This window comes from Pavona decussata, unplaced genomic scaffold (assembly GCF_977016875.1).
Source record: "Pavona decussata unplaced genomic scaffold, jaPavDecu1.1 SCAFFOLD_134, whole genome shotgun sequence".
NCBI lineage: Eukaryota > Metazoa > Cnidaria > Anthozoa > Scleractinia > Agariciidae > Pavona > Pavona decussata.
This window is the reverse complement of record NW_028145547.1, coordinates 463,883-480,052: the sequence shown is the minus strand read 5'-3', so window position 1 is coordinate 480,052 and position 16,170 is coordinate 463,883.

Below are 16,170 nucleotides of genomic sequence, written 5' to 3'. Positions count from 1 at the left end.
AAAAAACCCTTCTGAGCGCGTTCTGTGATCATTTTTTTTTTCTTGTTTTCAAGTGTTTAATTTATATCCTTGAAAGTGTTGTTCGGCTCTGCCCTCAAGTAAAACGCACTGACCCAAGTAATTCTGATGGCGTTGACACCGGTCGGACAAACCTGATTGCCTTATTTTTAATATTGAAATTTGCTGTTTAGCACGGGTTAACACAAATGGCTTCCTACTGCGCGTCGCCTCTTCTCGCGGTAAGCGATTTCACCAAGGGATTACTCCTTACCTAAGAGAAAATTACTGAAAAGAGTTTTTACAATGGTCAGACTAGTAGTGGAGACTGGAATTTTTGTGGGTCATGTGAGAGATGTTACCCATTTCGAGATTCTATATAATGTCGAAAGGGACGGTCTCAATCTTTTTTCTTAGGTTTTGTTTTTAAGTGCTCTGTTGCGAGAAATATCAGAATCTCGCTGTATTTGTGTTTTAAGAATTTTAAGTCACAACCCAGATTAGCGAGGTAATCCATAAGTTCACGCGATTCCCTTTTTCGTAAGTGTTATTGTTAGAGCAGTTGTCGGCGAAGGCAAAGCCTGGGGCGCCGGGGGAGGGGGAGGGGGAGGCGAAGAGCACAAACTGATATATCGGTTTTGTGAGTACAATGACAGGAAAGAATAAAATTATACTGGTGTTTGCCAGGAAGTTTAGTGTACAGTTCGGTTTCTATGAAGCCATCTTCAGTTTAAGGAAACCATGAGATCAAGAAATGGAAAGATGTCAACTTGATGCGGATGGATTGGGGGGGTGGGGGAGTGGGAGGTGTATGTTATAAAGATCCATGTCGACAAATATTTTCAGTGATCTAAACATTTAGTACAGACGATGAAAGTACCGTCGATATTGCTTAGCCATGCGTGTTGTCAGGCACGTGCCTTGTTATGGTTAAATTAAAGTATTTTTGAAGCCGTAATGCTGGACCCCACTGGCACTTTAAACGCGCTAACAAACAACGTATTCCGACAGAAAATATTAATTGTCATCTTGTAATCGTGTAATGCTCAAGACGAAAGAGGTGCGATATCTTTAGTAGCCTATTTCTTTCTCGTAATCGCGATACTCGAATTTCGCGAAAATCGAGACTCCAAAGAGACTATAATAATAATAATAATAATAATAATAATAATAATAATATTAATAATAATAATAATAATAATAATAATAATAATAATAATAATAATAATAATAATAATAATAATAATAATAACAATCTTTATACAGGGAGCCCACATCACGAAAGTGATATTCAGTGGGGCCCTGTAATTACACTGTGCGAAGCTTTGCATGCCTTTAATATTAAAGGAAGTTCTGTCGAAATAAAAATCATGCAGAGCTTCCACGTCGAATAAAAATACATGCAGACAAATTGGACTAAAAAACAAAATTCATCCATTGAAAAATTTCACAGCAAACTCCTGATACGTACTGCATTTTAGTCTCACACCACTCAGGTTAAGTATTTGAGAGAGCCGTTAGCGAAATTTAACAAAGCTCTTGAGTTTACGTCAGGGGTTGGGGGGCAAGGGTGCGAATGAGGCCAAATTACTCAATCAAATACAAATCCATTTGGTTAAACTGGTGTGCCAGGAGGTAATCCCCAAAAAGTCGATTGTTCACCGCATTAAACCCATTAAACTGGTCAAACTGCCAAAATCTTTTCCTCTCACGTGAAAGGTTTAGAATGAAAATTTCAAACGCAAAAGAGTCATCAGTTGAAAAAATTTATCTCAAATCCAAAAAGGTCTTAGCAACTCCCGTCATTAATACCTGCCTACTCCGTCCGGGGATACCCTGCGGTGGATTGACATTTTCTCCAGAGAGGAGTAGTTATACTACTGATCACTTGGTGTTTAGAGGTCTGGCTTGGAGCAGGCAGTTGTGATCTAGACTGTTCACAGTCCCCCATTTTTCCGTGAGATTTTTGAGATTTGTATGCTTCGATCGAACTCCCCTGACTAGGGTCCCCTTTGGTAGTTTAGGCAACTCTCCCCAGGCTGCGCTCGCTTTTGCAAACTGATGACGGGAGTTCGACCGAAGCGTACGAGTTTCAAAAATACCGCGGAAAAATAGAGGACTGTAAGCAGTCCAGGTGTGATCTCACTTGTTAGCCCTCAGGTCAGTGAATCCGTTTATAGTTGAGTCATACAAAATGGATTTAAAACTGCTTTTTTTCCCCCAATGAGATTTCACTACCACTGCTTTGGCGTATTTGCCGACACAAATGCGAGCCGAAATTTTTTGTTTTGTTTTGTTTTTGTTTTTTGTTTTTTGTTGTTGTTGTTGTTGTTTTTTTTTTTTCTTTTTAAACAGGTGAGACGCTTTAATTACATGGCGAAGCAACCCGTTTTTCATCTTGAGTGACATACATGACAGGACGCAGGCGGGCTCCGCAAAGGAATGCTAGTAGAATCTCCTAGCATTCCTAACATTCCTCAAATTAAGACTCACCCGGTTTCTTTTCTTTTGGGACTTGCAAGGTGTCGTAATCTGTTTTTATGTCATGGAGGATGTAATTAAATCGAAAACAGACTAGACAGGTTATAGGAATATGATCTGGACTACATGTCACATCAAGAAGTGCCAAGAAATAAAAACGTGATGTGAAATTAGACTAAATGCAAATGTACAATGTAATTGCGCTACTCGAAATGGCGGACGTGGCCAACTAAAATAGCTCGCAAAGGCAGGCCATTTACTGGCGCAGAGATACTCATGAAGAAAGGTTAAGGCAGAAGAGAGGAAGGAAAAAGAGAAGACGTGAGTGGGTAAGAGAGGCAAGAAATGCTGTAACGGGATCCTGCAAATGATTTGATAGTGTAAATATACGGTTTCGATTACGAAACAATCACGCGCATAACAGGACACAGGCGTTCTCTACTGTGAGTAACGTGGTGCAGAATTTACTGGCATTCCTAGATTATTCTGTTTTGAGACCACAAAATTGTATGCCGAAAGAATATGATCTAATTTTAATCATCGAGCAAATAATACGTTTTCTGAAATGAAGTGCAACATTTTCCCGGAGTATATTCAAGAGGGCAGACATAAATCAAGCGCGCTATTAAATCACCTTGAGACACGGTTAGAAGAAACATAAAAAAAGACATCGTGAGCTTGGGAGTGAAATCCTGAAAAAAGTGATCGCACGAGTGTTATTGTCAACACAGTACAATGACAAATGCATTAATTATGGCGAATCTTGAAGAATATGCATATTCATGGCACTACCATAGTAAACAGTTGCTCTCTATTAGTTTAAATTTACTTTAAAGTATTATCATATTTGTAAGAAAAAAGTTGAGCCGGGTAAGGGAGTCTTATGTGGACAAAATTATCAGATCCCATGGCATTTGGCGAGCGGTCCTGTTAATGTTGTGACTAGTTGTCTCTCTTCACTTATAATCTGCGATACCAGATACACTAATTGTCTCGCGATTTTTCGAAGAGGCTAAAAGAACCCGAAAATTGAGTACGATATTTGCACCGGAAAAAAAGTTAACTTTTAGACGAAAGCAAAATGCACACGCACTTTTCCATAGAAGAAACACCAGACTGGCCCCGCAGAAAAAGCGTTATTTTTCGTGTGTGTTTCGCGGGCGAGCGCAAAACGCGAGAAAAAGCGCACTTCAAGTCACGAGCGACAGGAGTTGTGAGACATGTATATGTATATGCATACCTCTGTCTTGTTCCATCATATTAACGATGCTATAGTAAACTGTACGAGGAGAAACAACTTTCAGTCTTGTGGAAATAAATTACTTCATTTTATTTTAGAGCGTGTATGTAAGGGGGGAGGAGGGGGGGGGGGGTACCCACCATACTGATCGATATCAATTGGCCGATGCCTGGCTACACTGGTGAATGCATCGTCACATCATACCATGTAAAATTAAAGGCTGTGTTTCTGTATTAGCGTTTTTTTACGTTACACCAGACCGTGTCAGGTGGGTCACCCGCCGTTCTGATGGATAAAAAATTAAAGGCTGAGTTGCTGTATTAGCTTTTCTTACGTTACATCAGACCGTATCAGGTGGGATACCCGCCGTTCTGATGGATAAAAAATTAAAGACTGAATTGCTGTATTAGCGTTTTTTACGTTACATCAGACCGTATCAGGTGGGACACCCGCCGTTCTGATGGATAAAAAATTAAAGGCTGAATTGCTGTATTAGCGTTTTTTACGTTACATCAGACCGTATCAGGTGGAACACCCGCCGTTCTGATGGATAAAAAATTAAAGGCTGAATTGCTGTATTAGCGTTTTTTACGTTACATCAGACCGTATCAGGTGGGACACCCGCCGTTCTGATGGATAAAAAATTAAAGGCTGAATTGCTGTATTAGCGTTTTTTACGTTACATCAGACCGTATCAGGTGGGACACCCGCCGTTCTGATGGATAAAAAATTAAAGGCTGAATTGCTGTATTAGCGTTTTTTACGTTACATCAGACCGTATCAGGTGGAACACCCGCCGTTCTGATGGATAAAAAATTAAAGGCTGAGTTGCTGTATTAGCGTTATTTGTTTTGTTACACGAGATCATGACACCGATATCAACCACGACATTGGCTGTGCATTTTTTTATTTTTCATTTAATTATTTTTACGAGTTTGCTTCATAGTCACTTCCTTCATTACTTCACCAGCTATATAGTTGCGTGTTTTTTATTGCTTTTTTGTAAAATACTGACCTCACTGATAAAAGTGTTCTATATAGTCCCCTCATTTCGAGCACAAAGTGAATTTGTCGTGCCCCCTGCTCTGAAAGTGAGTATGGATTGTTCCATTTCATTGTAAGTTCAGGAGTATAAATTTTAAAGGCCGCTCTGCTACACTATGAATGTTATGGCGCCTACCCCCGGAACAATAACCCGGATGATGCACAAGGCAAGATCATGTTGGTCGTGTTTATGTTAAGCGTGAATATTCAAAATTGTGGTTGTCTAGGCAAATGCTCTTCTGTGATAACTTACGTCTTCTTGACTAAGCGAGACTTACCTTGGTTCTGTCATTTCTTTTGTTTCAATGCCTACCATTTCGCATAATTAACACGCGCCAATTCCAAAGCAGAAGAATACGTCTCTCAGGTTTTGTCTTCGCATCTGTCCGGCTTCGCTTTCATTAGTGGCTCTTCCTTTTATTTCTTGCTTTGCGCATCTTCCTTTTTTTTTTTCTCTAATGAACTTCCACGCGACTTTCGTGGCATGATCGATCACAATTTCGGAAGGGCGTGCTTCCTTCTCGTTCCCGCTAAACAGTGCCGTAATATAATTACGCGATCGCATTTCAAGATGCTTGTATATGTGCCCGCGTTTCCATACAGTGATGGTTATTATCCAAATTTGAAAAGCCAGCGGCTTATCGCAAAACAATAGAAACATTAGCTGGGAATGTTGTGTTCCGGAAGCGAATGTACAACTAGTAGATCTAAAGGCCCGGTCAAAAAGGATGGCGATTAGTTTCCGAGCTTTGTGCACAGGACGCATCGTACGAAATTCAGGCTAATATTTTTTTCACCATACAATTGCGGCAAAATTCGCGCAAATCGATCTTGTTGATTCATTACAAAACAAAGTACGTGGCAAAGCAAAGCGTCATACAATCTTGGTATTTTGCCGACGCGTCCCTTTTATATAATTAAAGGTATATATATTTTTTTTGATCGGTATGATCAACAATTGCTTGGTACCTCTCATTAGACGGTACGTACATAAGCACTGGCAGGCCACAGACTTATTTAATTCGAATTTATCTCGTCTTGAGGAGTAATGCGGTAATTTTGTATCGAGTTACAATATTCAAAAACACTGTCCAGATCGCAAAGAAAGAAGTGAGAATAACATGAGCCGTTCATTCTCTGTCATATTGAATGAGATTACAGACGCCTCAAGGAACCACAAAGATTAAATCTCTGCGTGAAGTCGTACTTAAAGTAGACTTCCACTGCGTCCTCTCATGCATACTAACACGTAAGCTGGATGGCACCGGTAAAAGCATGTAGAGTGGATGATGTCATGGTTATAAGTAACACCAAATTCTTGGAAAACCTCCTCGATATGCTAGTTCCTTTGTGTTTAACGAATACTAAGCAACTTCAATTTCCTTCACTAAAGTTATAAATTAGGAGCTCATATACCTATGCAAAGTCAACCCTTTCACACTGTGTTCCGCTGGTGAATGCATTGAAGGAGGCGGTGCCGTCAAGTGCTCCAGAAGGCGTGCCGCGAAACGCAACCCAGTTCACAACAACAGATCCATTTGAACCAAGGCCTGATTCCAACACACAGACGCGGAAATTATTCTGCGTCACTTCTGTGGACCACGCTACTGCTGAATCACGAACGCTGGGCGGTTCATTTTCATGGCTGATAGATGCAAGAACACGAATATTGCCCGAGCTGGAAAATACCTGAGGGTATTGAACGGTTGTGCAATGGAGCAAGTCGGGATAAGACGCGGAGAAGTTGACCTTTCCTTGCTGGAAGAGATTTTGACCTGAGGGAAAATTTTATGAGAAAATGTAGGCTAAAACAGTGATTCAGAATTCAAAAATTAAAGCTTAGGGGTAACGTGTGACTTTAGACAAGTTTGTCCTGTGACAGATCCAGCCTGAGCTGATCGTTTGAGTACCGGAATCAAACATGTGCTTCTAACAGTTTGGATGTTTGATGTTATTCGAGAACCGGTCCTTCAAGGCTAAAACGAGTCGCAATTAGCAAGAAATAATTACACTGGTCTTACCTTCGACCAAAAAGGGAAGAGCGCACAATACTAAAAGCGTAGCTAACAGTTGTACGCCTGGGAACGCCCCCATTGTTGCAGAAAAGCAGCAAAACTGCAGAAACAAGGACTCCGACCTGTGTGTTCTGGGTGTCGAACACACCACTGGCGAAACATCCCATCGAATTTCTATATAAAGGGTCCATGTCTTATTGACGAAGGTTAATATTCTCACTCTTTTTATCCGGGTACAATTCTGGGAGAATCTAGGAATTTAGCAAGGCGAAAGTAACTAGGAAACGAAGCGACAAAGGTAAGAAAATAGATAGTGTCGAGGAGATCAGTTTCACAGAGGTCCGGAGAATATAGACTATGATCAATCAGTCACTCAGCTCAGCCAAGTGAAGTATCAAATTTAAAAAAAAGAAAGAAAAATAGGTAGAAGTGGGTCAAGGCATTGAATAACCTCGGGGAAATAACTTCATATTTATGTTGAAAATAGCAAAAGCGTAACCACACGATATTGACCGTTTAACTTTCATATTTAATTTATGTAAAATGCCTTACGCTAAACGGTAAATTGGGTTTTCTGTGGTGGATTTTTGCCGGCCGTTAACAGTGCCCAGATAAGCCATGCTCAATCGAGAGATGTAGCTTTCTTTTCATGCATTTCGAAATATTATTGTAAGCTAACATAAACAGTACCTTCCAGTTGACCGGAGGATTGGCATGGCTGAAATGTGTTACAGAAAGCTAAATATTCCAAGAAACTCACGATAAGAAAAGACTTTGCTTGTGGCCCACAGAAACTGTTTCCTTAACCTGCGATTAATCATTTCGCGCCAACAAATAGCTCAATTGGTGGAGCACTGCACCGGCATCGCAGAGGTCATGGGTTCGAATCCAGTTCAAGCCTGAATTTTTGTCATGCTTTGTTTTCGCAACTGCTTTTGAAAGTTGCGAATATATCTGCGATGATCATTCACTTATTTAAACCCAAATGTGTTAGGATAAACATTGTACACGTACAGTGACATTAACTAGCTATTTAATTCCTCTGTGCCTATACGTTTGCTAAATATTTACTTTTATAATCAAAGATTGACCTCAGTTGAAAAGAGTACACCCAGGGATCCTCACCCTGAATTAGAGAAGCATCAACATTAAATCCCAACAACTACGATCAAAGAAAATATGGCGACGATGATCAGAACTAAATTTTTCCAGTTCTCATTTAGCTACCCATCTTTAAATGTCCAGTTCTCTTCTAGCCATATTTAAAAGGGGTTTGTCTACTTTGCTTTGTCCTTCAATGCAGTTAACTCATAACTTAGAAGCCAACGATACACAAAAAGGCATTAAGGAAATGAATGCCTAGTAAATAATAAGTAGTACAAAATAACTGCAAAACCAACAAAGACGGAGAAACACAACTGAAAAATTATAGAGGACAAAACAAATTGTTTTCTCGAAGACGTTTTCTACTGTTCATCGAAGTGATCGTGTAGGGCTTCCTCCTCTCGAACGTTATGATAGCCTAGAAGTTTTTTAAAAGAATAAAGGAATCTGCAAAAGTGCTCTATAGTTTACACTATGTATAATGCATTATCGGTGATTGTATAGGGCAACTTAAGTCCATCATTAATCCTAACTTATTTTGGACCCACGTACCCCTGTCGATCATCATTTAGAATAAAAAAAACTCTTAGCTACAACTTCAACATAGCACTTTCAAACAGTATAACCATGAAACGAATACGGGTGGTCCATAAAATTTCAATAGCATAGGAGGTGGTTAGATGATATGGACGAGAAAATATTAGCTGTATGTAGGTAACTGTGCCGGATAAGTGTTTCCTTCTAGCAACTTGTTGTAAATATGCGCATGCGCACAATGTTCTCGTTGTGTCTTCAACTCAATCTCGTTCCCAGAGCCCTCGTTACCCTTGTCCAGCGGAGCGGGAAACGAGAGACTCTGGGATAAAGCGTTTTCGGATGACAAGATTCTTGTCATGGGTTCAACTGCGCAGGCGTGAGCATCTTGACAAAATGGCGACGAATGCGGAGAAAGTATTCCACGATGGAATTGAATTTTCTGTTACAAAATTAGGAAATCCTAACCTAGAATTAAAAAAGGAGCAGTACGATGAGATTGGGGCCATTTGACCGGAGAAAAAGGATGTACCGGACTGTGTCGCCAACGGCTTTTGGCAAATCGCTCTGTTCCAAACTTGAAACATATTGAAAGTGAAGGTAAATAGAAAGACTCGATAGTCATCATTGCGTCGCTGTTAAATGAAATGATCCGGGATCAGTTGCAGAAGTTAAAAGGTTGTGTGTATGTCTGTGTTTCCAAAAAAGTATAGTGGAAGACGAAGGAGAGCAGAAGGTTACGGTCCCTAAAGATGTTAACAAATGTAGATTGCTGTTTGGTTATCCCGAGATTTTGTGGACAAAAAAACCGTAGCGAAGATGTTAGGAATTTCAGAGGCGAGTGCGAGCGATAGTCATAAATGAGGCTCATTTGGTTCTACAATGGTATTTATATATTTTATTTAAAAAATAAGAATGTTGTTTAGAATGTTGTTGAGTTATCATCTTTTATTTCATTAATCTGCATTAATCAATGTAGGCCTCAGAATAAAGTTATCATTTAATTCACATTTCTTGATTATTCTGTATTCGATACATTCTATATAAAAGTGGCCCTTTTCCACCCCTGGGGAAAAGGAATTAATCTAAGCTGATATAAACTCTATAAACAATCAATGGTGCCTTTTGCTATATTATAGACAGTCCCTTGATGAGCAATCCGGCTTAGCCACTTTCATATTCCGTCCAGGATCTAGATGTTTGCTGTTAGCTCAAACTCTAGTCCTACTGAAAAAATACATTTGGTTTTGGATAGCAAATATAATCTGTCATTCAGGGTTTCCCTGTACAATGTTAGTATGATGACCCGGATGTTAGAAAAACCGATAATTTAACATTTTGCAAGGGTTGTGTAACTTTTTATCTGCTTCAATAGACTGCCTTAACACCTGCATGGAACACCTCTTGAAATCACCACTGTTACTGGAAATTTTTTGTAGTATATCAGTCTCTTGGTTACGCTTAAACATTGTAACAAATCACCCTTGAGTAACCAATAGTGGGTGAGGTGCATGCCTGTGAATGAACCAAGTGAATTAACAAATACTTTTTTCTGTTCTAAGATGCTCATTTAAGCCAGCTTAAGGGAAGATTGGGGTTCTGTCCAATTTGTTCCTGTAGTTCTATTCACCCAATTTAAGGCGCTACTTAAGACACACCTTTTTACTATGGCATTCGCTCCTGATTGATTTTTTGATTTTTCTTTTTTAAGTAGTTTTATATACATTTTTTTTAAATTTTTTTTTTATTTTTACATTTTACATTTTATTATATATTTTTACTTTTAATCATAACTTATTATAATCGAAGTAATACTCCTATTGTTAAAATACATATTGTGCTTTTGTAATTATTGTAATGCGCATTTGATCATCTTGTCATGGAAAATGCGCAATGTAAGCGAATAAATTATTATTAAATTATTATTCCCTGCAGTACCAGTTCTGGCACTCACAGGAACTGCCACAAGAGCCACCAAGGGTGGTATAATAGATTCCCTGGGGCTCTCTGATCCAGTTATTGTTGAATCAAACCCAAACAGGGCAAACCTATATTATGCGTATCATGTTCACCCCAATAGAGGAGATGGGAAACTTGAATCAATTTTACAACCCATTGTTGTTGAACTGAAAGCTAAAAATAATCAAATGCCACTTATCTTAATTTATGGAAATCTGGTAACAGGTGCTGAATGTTTCTTTTACTTCACCAACAGTATGGGTAATTAAAAAGATCAGTACTACCCTTCTACTGCACTGCCTTTAGCAAAAAAAAAAAAAAAAAAACCAAGCTTTTCAGCCTGTACCATGCACAGTACCCTGAGCATGAACAAAATCTCATTGTTGAAGAATTAGTGAAGGAAACATGTATCCACCGCATACTTTTTGTGACCATTGCATTCGACCTTAAGATCGACTGTAACAACATCAGACGAGTAATCCACATTGGAGTCCCCCACACAATGGAAGATTACTGCCAGGAAGGTAGGCCGGGCTGGAAGAGATGGTCTCTCAGCCAGGGCAGATATCTTTTACAACTCCTACTGAACAATATCTCCAAATCAGAAAAAACATGTCTGATGAAATGAGGAACTTTGTGCAATAAAAACAGTGCAAAGGGAAAATGATTCTCAGCAATTTTGACCATGATGTCCTCAACAATCATGATCCTGCCCATGTGCTGTGACTTTCACAGTCGTCAGTGCAGGTGTAATGACTGTGAGTTTGCACAAGCACTTGCAGACATAGTCGTTGACATTCCCCAGGAGCAACCAAGTGCTCTTCATCTTCTCCAGGATCAATCAGGTGAAGAGCTGAAGGAAACTATCTTTGATGCTGAAGTCAAGACCCAAATCAAAATGTACCTTATTCAATACCGAGTCAACCTACAACGACAACTAGGCAGGAGTACTGTAGGTAGTGTGGGTCTTTCAAGTGGATTTTCTTTTTAATTGATTGATTTAGTCCTACAACACTTAACTAACACAATTAACTTCTGTTGAAAAGGTGCAAACAATCTTACCTGTCTATAGCCATGAGATTGCTACAGATATTTTCTGTATTATTCAGAAGAACACCTTTGGCAACCTTGAATAATTATGGTAAAAATGATTGACCATGAAATTCTAATTTTAAGGCCTGACCCTTAGGCTTATATTTGTAGGACTTTATTGTGCACAGCCAGAGGGTTTGGGGGGGGGGGGGGGGGAGGGGGGGAGTTAAGATATGTAGCTATCTCTGACAGTCCTTGGTTGTGCTTGGCAGATTAAAAGAATGATATTGTGATATTTTTTGAGAGGGGGCTTGTAATTCAAATTTTATAGACAATTGTGAACTTGTCTGAGGATATTTGGGTTCCATTTTAACATGCAATCTTCAGCAAAACCAGTGCAGACAAACATACATGAATGCATAGCACCTTTTGTTTAGCATGCACCCCTTTCCCCACTTGTCAATGTTGACTTAGAGGTTTAATGTAAATGTTATAGTCTAAAACTGGAAATGATTAGAAACTAGTTTGATTTCTTTTTTTCTTTGTTTTTTTTTTGTCAAATATTATCATAAAATGACATAAAGGAAAACAAAATACAAGAATTTTGAGCCATTTCATTCAGGTACCTCAAAGGAAACAATATAATTATTTTTATTAAACATTCAAAATAAGTATCACTATGTGGACAGTCCATCAAAATCCTTGTCTCAAACAACTATATAAACAGTGCATAGTTAGGTGCTGGGTACTCTGTACACATCACTGCTTCATATACTAGGAATGATAACAAATCTTGCATCCAAACAAAGCTTGAACAGATAGAATTGCAGCCTGTTAAACCAATGTTTGTGTAATATCATGCATTAAGCAACATTTAACTATATATGAGCACTGACAACAAGGATAATATAATTATTCCGTTGCTGATCAAGCTCGGTCTTACTCATCAGAAAGTTGACATTATCAAAGTCCTTAATGTCGGTTACAATTGGCTGTGAATCATCAAGTTGGCTGGTTGGAACTCTCTCAAATGTGACAAACTGAGCGATCTAATGCATTTCAGAGTTACGATGGTTGCGAAGAATTATGTTGGCCAGAATTCTGAAATCGAAGTTCTCAAATACAACCTTCGTCTCTTGGCCAGACTTTTGTCTTAATTATCGAGGACAGATTTAATTTTCATTCGGCCTGCTCAACGTGATCGCGTTTACCTGGCTTGGCTTCCCGTTGCTCTGCTAGAAATTTCTACAAATTCTCCGGAGAAACGCGTCGCCGTCACAATACTTTAGACCCGTTACACTCTCTATAAGACTTAATAGATTCTCACTCTCTGCTTTGGCTCCAAACAAATCAATCGGGTGGTTTGCGAAGCCAGAAATCGGCCTGATCTTTTCCGCCATTTTATTGTTTGTTCCCAGCCCCGTCAGAGCCGAAAACAGTTACGCATGCTCAGATATTCAGCCAATGAGAATGTGATCCGAAACGCTTTATCCCAGAGTCTCTCGTTTCCCGCTCCGCTGGACAAGGGTAACGAGGGCTCTGGGAACGAGATTGTCTTCAACTTGTAAGATTCAGTCATTTATTTATTTATTTATTTATTTAGTTAATTAATTAATTAATTATTTATTTATTTGTTTATTTATTTATTTATTCATTCATTTATTTTTGTCCACACCCTAGCCTGCAAAGACAGCCGCCTCCCACCGCTAAACGATCGCGAACATCCAAAGCGGCAGGAGTATTGTAAGGCAGCTGTATTCGTAGGCTGTCCACCCACAAGTTATAAAAAAAACGAACCGAAGTTGAAATGGAAAAGAGAAAGTTGTAAGGAAGCCTTAGGAGTAAACCATACGGCTTATAGAATAAGGCTTCCTCATTACAGTGCTGTTACATATACAAAAACAAAAAAGGAGATGGTAAGACAGTTAATATAATTACAAATGGATAAGACAATGATTTACAGTTGAAACAACCACAAAAGAAGGGACGGAAAACGATCAATTATAGGCAGCTGAAAAAAAAAAATTAAACGTGGGGTTAAAAATAAATAAACCAAGATAAATGTACCACAACGTACGTAGCCATGGTATCTGCTCGTATAATCGAATTTAAAAATGTTTATAAGGTACCATTGCATCAGTTAATAATTTTAAGTTTAAGTTCAGATAGTACCTACCTACGCTTATTCTGAGTGGATGTTTAGGCAGAAGCTTAATGTCCTCTCTTATTTTCTTGGTTTCCTGTTTGATGAAATAAAATCTGAGGTGAATATAGACTCACCCTACCATGTCAGACAGAACAGAAATATTTTAAAACCAAATTCCAATACGACATTTTCATTATAGCGTCATTAAAATATAAATACAAAAATAAATCACTTTATTTAAGTGTCAAAGTATTTAGCGCAGAGCACCAGTTGTACACTCTCTCCCTTTGACTGCAACTAGCTACCAGAATCCTTCAATAGTTTGCGATTGTTATCTGGTGCTCTGATTAAAGTTCTGTTACTTACCAACTACATCCCTGTAAGCTATATCCTACAGTACAGAAAAAGTTCATACCACAAACGGTTATGAGAGAAAATTCTTCGAGAAAAACACTGACAGAGATGACCCTTTTTTTCTGAGATATTTGCTAATGGTTGAACTTGACTAAAAAAGATGAACGTTTAAACTTTGTTAACCACAACGCCAGAGATTAACCCGTTTTAGTTTTATTGCGATTAGTTTAGGAAGTTTAATTTTATTGATTGTACACGAGCACATCAGCTTTGCTGAACTTTTAATCGTGTTTAAATAAATGCTGTTATCATTATTATTATTATTATTATTATTATTATTATTATTATTATTATTATTATTATTATTATTATTATTATTATTATTATTATTATTATTATTATTATTATAAAATGGCAGTAAAAACTTCTGGATGCCCAGATTACCTAAACAATGATTGGGCGGCCAGCCGTAGCCAATCAATGTAACGACCAAATTACAAATTACAAATTACAAATTCACAATTAACCCTTGAACTTCTAATCATAAAAATCCTAGTAATTAAATGCTAAAACTATTTATCATCCATAAAATCCTAAATCTAAATACTAAAAGTTCTGCTTATCGCGAAGAAAACACTTAAAAAATAAATAAAAATAAAAGTATAATAAAACGCCTAATGTCCATTATTTAAAAAGCTTAAAACGCCTGGCAATGTTGAGTGAGCTTGTGATAACTGATTTCTGTATCTGCAGAGCTATTTTGTCGCTTTTATCTCCCACTAGCTCTTTAAGTGCCTTCCTGACGTCTCTTGAATAACCTCCGAGTACATCCACAATAATATTGAACTGTCTCACACGATATTCAGGATATCTCTGCTCGAGCTCCCAGCGTAATGGCCCGTACTTTGTTGTCTTTCTCAGCATCTTTCCCCCCCTGTTTTCAACCCAAGGGCAGCTCATCATCATCATTATTATTATTATTATTATTATTATTATTATTATTATTATTATTATTATTATTATTATTATTATTATTATTATTATTATTTCTGTAGCATGAAGCATCTGCTACTTTCCACCGCACGGGGCCTTGTTGCAGCTGGGTTGTTTACCATCTCTTGACCTTCAAATCATCGATTGCAAAAATAATTTTTTAGCGGGTGACATAAACACACGGCCCGAGAGAGTCTCTGAGAGGGTGCAGTACTGTGCATGTTAACCCATGACAGTGTCTCTTTAACATGAGGGCGTGATGGCGAAACTGAAAATAACTAAGCTACAGGCGCCTCCCTCCTTCTCTTACGCGTCGTCATGCAGTGTTCCGCGCTCTCACCTCGCGCGCGCGCCTGATGCCCCTCTTCCCTTCCCTTTTCTAGTGACTGTCAGGCAGGCTAGTTTCTAAACGGTACAGACTATAACTATGTTTCCAATGGCATCCAAGTTGACAGTTTTCGGAGAGGCCACGAATGATCATGAGTTTCACGAGGAACCTTTTGTTGCCCCCTGGGATCTTACTGGCTCTGGCCGGCTAACTATGCATGTTTGTAAAAAGAATATCGGCTGCAGCCTTCGCATTTGAACATTTACGTTAACTTTGACATTTCTTTTTACATTTCTCGCCTTTCACCGAACCGCAACATCAAACCAACACAATAACACCCGTATTCATTTACTAGGCCTAAACTATACCATCACATTTATTCAATTTCGCATGTGACATATATCAACACGGAGAGCTCGGATTTCGATCCTTTTTCCGAGCATGCCTGTGTCACTCACTGAACAATGTAATACACAATTCGGATTTAACAAAAAAAAATTTTTCTTAGGGTGAACGGCTCTGAACTTTAATCTTCGGCTACACAAGCGATATTTTTGCTCGCGCAGGTGATACGACTTTATCCAAGCAAAAGCTTTACGTTAGCACAATAAATTAATTTCCCACACTCAAAGTTAGTTGCTTTTTTAAACTTAGCAGGATGGGAATTTTTATGGTCAGTTAACAGGTGTCAATGCGTAAACGGAAATGCGATATTTTCTGGAAGTTCAATTTTGTGCTCGGGCGCAGTGCTTTTTACCGCGGGGCTGTTACGGAGGGCCGGCTGGTGATATTACTTCAGTGACTGACTACAAACAAATCTGGCCTGACTAAAAGTATCAACTAGCCTTCCTGGTATCATATCAGCACATACTTATTTAAGCTGGAATTTTATCCAACCTTGTTCTAAAGATCCGAAAATAAGGCTTGCCGAGGGAGTAGATAA